Consider the following 5,000-nt stretch of genomic DNA (forward strand, 5'->3'; position numbering starts at 1 on the left):
GTCAGTCAGTCGGTCCGTGTCTCTCTCTCTCTCTCTCTCTCTCTCTCTCTCTCTCTCTCTCTCTCTCTCTCTCTCTCTCTCTCTCTCTCTCTCTCTCTCTCTCTCTCCAGCTTTCCTCTTTGTCGTGTGTATCCACTCTCCACCTTCTCATCATCACCATCACGCAGCTCCTCTCTCTCTCTCTCTCTCTCTCTCTCTCTCTCTCTCTCTCTCTCTCTCTCTCTCTCTCTCTCTCTCTCTCTCTCTCTCTCTCTCTCTCTTTCACTCTTAACGTCTCTTCTTTCCTCCCTTCTTTACCAGTACTTATCTCTCCTCCTCAGTTTTTTCCCCTTTTATATTTCCCATCACTCCTTCCCCGTTTCCCTCGTGTCTGCGTCTTTCCTTCTCCCTTGACATCCCTGCCACTGAACTGACCAGGCGAGGGGGAGGGGGTGGGGTTTGCCGGGGGTGGTTTGGAGGGGTGGAGGGGCAGCGAGGCGTGTCCTGGAAACCCTCCCCTTCATCTTCCTCCCTCTCATTCACCCCCACCCACGCTTCCAGACGCCCACGCCCTCTCTTTTCCTCTCTCTCTCTCTCTCTCTCTCTCTCTCTCTCTCTCTCTCTCTCTCTCTCTCTCTCTCTCTCTCTCTCTCTCCACGCGCGTGTCCTTTCCCCACACCCACGCCACTATTACCCCCGCACACCCCCCTCACCTCCATCTTAATCTGGTAACCTAAAATAGACCGGCTGGAGGTGAAGGCTGTTGGTGGTGGTGGTGGTGGTGGTGAGGTGATGATAAGATACAAGTGGATAAGGGTGTTGGTGATGGTGATGGTTGTGATGATAATGATATGATGGAGGGAGGTGATGTTGGTTGTGGTGGTGGTGATGTTGAGGTGGTGATGATAGGGGTAAGTGACAGTGAAGGTGGTGGTGGTGGTGGTGGTATGAGGTGATGTTAATGAAGTCAGGGGATGATGGTGATTGTAATGATACACACTGGCGGTGGAGGTGGCAGATGTGGTGGTGGCGGTGGCGGCGGCAGGAGCGTCGGCGGTAGCGGTGGTGGCGGTGGCGGCGGTGGCGAGCGCGGATCTACAGGACAAAGATCGATGCTTTCCTCTTTCAAGTCCCCATGACACTTGTTGAGCCTCTGTTGCTAATGGTGCCTTGCCTTGCCTTCCCTTGCCTTCCTTTCCATTCCCTTGTTTTTCCTTCCCTTCCCTTCCCTTCCCTTCCCTTCCCTTGCCTTCCCTTGCCTTGCCTTGCCTTGCCTTGCCTTGCCTTGTTTTCTCTTGTCTTTCCTTCTCCTGCCCTCCTTACCTTTCCTTTCATCCCGCTCTCCCTCCTCCAACTGCCCCCCCGCCGTTCTTACCCCTTTCCTTTCCTCTACCTCCATCCCTCTCATCGAGCTTCCTCCTTCCATCTCTTCCTCCTCTCTTTTCCTCATTTCCTCCACCTCCTTCTCCTCCTCCTCTTCGTGTCGTTATTTAATTCTTCTCTTCCTCCTCTTTCCTTTCTTTATCACTTCCGTTTTCCATGTCCCCCTCTTTCTCCTCGGTTCCCTCTTCCAGCCATTCCAGTTCTTTCTCCTTCCCTCCTCTCTCCTCTGCCTTCACCTCACTACCTCCGCTTCACATCACGTAGCGAATATAACGAGTTTATTTTTAGTGTGTTTGATGATGCTTATTAGCTGTGTGTGTGTGTGTGTGTGTGTGTGTGTGTGTGTGTGTGTGTGTGTGTGTGTGTGTGTGTGTGCCTCATGGTTTGCGTTAGTGTCGGTGTCAGAGAGCCCTTTATGTGTGCGTTATCAGGCCTGTGTACCTGTGTGTGTGTGTGTGTGTGTGTGTGTGTGTGTGTGTGTGTGTGTGTGTGTGTGTGTGTGTGTGTGTGTGTGTGTGTGTACGTAACTGCGTCATTTCCTCTCTCTCTCTCTCTCTCTCTCTCTCTCTCTCTCTCTCTCTCTCTCTCTCTCTCTCTCTCTCTCTCTCTCTCTCTCTCTCTCTCTCTCTCTCTCTCTCTCTCACACACACACACACACACACACACACACACACACACACACACACACACACACACACACACCAAGCTACTTATTTTCTTCCTCATGTTCTTCCTCGTAGTCTCACACGTCACCTGTCTACCTTTACCCTTTACACCCCCGTCGCCTCCACCCTCTTCCTGTCACCTGCCTCGTTAGTTCCCTGTCTATCCCGTCACCTCTCCATCACCCATCAGTCTTCACCCCTTCTCTCCTTTCTTCTCTGTCACGGTTTCCTTACTCAGTCACCTCAGCCTCTGCCTCGCCGTCTGTGTTTGGACTCGGCTTGCTGTGCTTCAGCCTTATCGTTTTTATTGGGGTCTTTTTTTTCGGTGTTTTGAGTGCAAAGGTTGTCAGAGTGTGTGTGTGTGTGTGTGTGTGTGTGTGTGTGTGTGTGTGTGTGTGTGTGTGTGTGTGTGTGTGTGTGTGTGTGTGTGTGTGTGGAGGCAGTAGTGTTTGAGGTACTTCAGGCAGTGTTTGTGGATGAGAGAACAGTGTGTGTGTGTGTGTGTGTGTGTGTGTGTGTGTGTGTGTGTGTGTGTGTGTGTGTGTGTAGGGGCAAGAGAGGATATATTGCTGCAGGGACGATAGGGAAGGGAGGGAGGTAGACAGGAAGACAGAAACCGCTTTGACAGCAGCCGCGGCACCAATTATCCTGATGGCGATGGCACTGCCCGCAGGCGACGAGGTATTGAAGTCACTCTGCTTGGTGACACTGCCGCCCTTCCCCACCTCTCCCCTCCCTCCCCTCTCTTGCCTCCTCCTTCCCCTCATCCCTCGTGGCGGGCCAGGTGGGCGTCCTTAGGTGGGCCACATCGCGAGTAACGGGACCCACTGAGTTACCTGCAGTAGGTTCCTCTTCGCCTCCTCCCACCTCCCAGGGCCCGCGCCACCACCACTACTCCCCCATCTTCTCTTCCCCGGATGTGGTGTTTGTTTGTCAGCTATGTAGGTTACGGGTCACGTCACAGCTGGCCCTTCCTCTTCTGGCTCCCTTCGTACTGTACCTTCCCTTCATGACTTCTCTTTTCTCTCTTATTCGCCTTATGCGCCCCATCCCACTCTCCCTATTTCCTTCATGTCGTTCCTCCACGGCCACGCGTCTAAATGTCCACCTTTGAGAGTTTTGTGCCGTGCTCTCAGTGACTTCTTAATTGTGTGTTTATTATTGCCATCATCGCCATCAGCACCACCCTACTTGCAATACCATCAACAAAGGTGATGGCGTCAGTGGTTGGGTGGTGGGATAAGGCCGTTCACGAGGGTGGTGAAGATGTTAAAGGTAGATCAGCTGACGCCTCCCTTCTCCAGCGCCCCCTGCAGGCTTCACGCCTCTACAACAGCACCACGCTACGGCTGCTGTGTCCGTTGTCCCGCACTGGGCTCCCGCCCTTACTGCCCCGCGCCGCCCGACCCTTTGTGGCTTGTCGGCGGGAGTCGATCATAGGGTCTTTTCAGCAGGCATATTGCAACACGAGCCTCCGTGCGGGCGACTGGCGGGGAAGCGGGCGCGGCGCCACGACCGTTGGGCCCCCGCTTGTCCCTGTGTGCGGGATAGGTAGCGGCGCACACACACACACACACACACACACACACACCGTAATGGGCGGCCTCTCGCACGTGGGAGAGAGTCGAAGGGGCAAGGAGCATTAAGGTTGTCGGGATGGGGCAGGGCGGGTGACGGCATGACCTACATGGTTTTGGCACACACCACAGCTTCCACCGAGCGCCCAGTGCCCAGACCGGGTCACTTAATGCCACTTGTCCCCCGCTCAGGGTCACGCGCCTGCCCAGGGCAAACTTCACTGGTGGCCGCGTCTGGTGTGTGCACACACCCACCATACCCCACAGGGACCCGAGCCACCCGCTGGCTGTAGTAATGACAGGTTTTTGTGGGATTGGCGGGCCGGGCGGCCCCGGGTGTGTATGGGGTGTGTGTGGCGAGGGGCGGTTGGGTTGGTGAGGTGCGAGGTGCGACTTGGCCGGGCTCGAGAGACAGCCATAAGTTGTTGTCTAGAACATTGCCCCGGAAAGAAGGGCTCCCTCCCCCAGGGGAGGGAGCGCTGGTGCACAGCCACAAGGGAAGTCAGTGGTTGTGCGTGCCTGTGTCTCACTAAGCTGGGCTGATATTACTTGTGACCTTCCTCTCCCACCTCTTCCCCTCCCTCCCGGAAACAGAGTCAGTAAGTGAAAGTTTACCAAGGTAATTTTTGGACTAAGGAGGCAAGGTGCCGGGCGCTGGGTGAGGGGCACTGCCAGCCTGTGGATGCGCGAGTCCTGGCCGCCTTGCGAGGAGTGGTGCCCCAGGAACACAAAGTTAACAGGTCATCAGAGAACACAGGAAGCAGGGAGTGTGTAGGGTGGTGGCTCCCTTCATCCTGCCCGCCTCACCCCGCTCCCTGACGCCCCCAACTACACAAACGTTCTCATGTAGTACAGTACTGAGCCTCGTTGTACAGCGTGACGTGCTGCCCCACCCGTTGTCCTGTGGGAGCCTCGCCCTTTGGTCTTGTTGACGCGCAGCCCTGGTGGCCAGCGGGTCCCCTCCTCTCCTTGTTCCCCATCGTGTCCCTCACCAGCCTTCTCCCCTCCCCTCCCAACCAGGCCGGTGCGCCACATACCTGAGCGTCACCTGCGCCTCGGCCACCACCACAGATGCTGCCGGAGGGAGGAGGCAAGCTCCGCCCCCTTCCCTTAACTCCCCCCGACCCTCCCGCTACTCGCGCGCCATCTGGGATGGTGGGTGGCGAGCTCATAAGGTCGAAACTCTGCCTGTAGAGAGGCGGCGAAGCGACGGTGGAGCGGGTCTGACGTGGCGGGGGGAGCCTTCGGGCGGGGGGCCTCAGCTCACCATAAGAGTATATAAACCTCCGGACTGAGGCGCACAGCGTCGTGGCTCAGCCGACCGACCGGACCCTCTCTCTCTCTCTTACTGCGACGGCAGGAGGCTCAGGCCCTATGAGGAGAGGCGTCGAGGACG

General features: G+C 56.4%; 1 protein-coding gene across 4 annotated transcripts in view; it reads left to right on the forward strand.

Annotated features, from left to right (window-relative positions):
* Window positions 1-5,000, forward strand: part of LOC135091052 (RNA polymerase II elongation factor Ell-like) — a 130,514-nt gene that overhangs the window by 100,907 nt on the left and 24,607 nt on the right. The window contains exon 1 of one of the 4 annotated variants that reach the window (XM_063988575.1): window positions 4,841-5,000. This exon is cut by the window's right edge and continues 842 nt beyond it. The exons of 2 other annotated variants lie outside the window; for them this stretch is intronic. The gene's annotated coding sequence lies outside the window, so the exon portion shown is untranslated. Of the gene's footprint in view, window positions 1-4,840 lie in introns of those variants that run through there. One more of the 4 variants, XM_063988631.1, reaches the window with a different exon arrangement.

Source organism: Scylla paramamosain, chromosome 1, assembly GCF_035594125.1.
Source record: "Scylla paramamosain isolate STU-SP2022 chromosome 1, ASM3559412v1, whole genome shotgun sequence".
Taxonomy (NCBI): domain Eukaryota; kingdom Metazoa; phylum Arthropoda; class Malacostraca; order Decapoda; family Portunidae; genus Scylla; species Scylla paramamosain.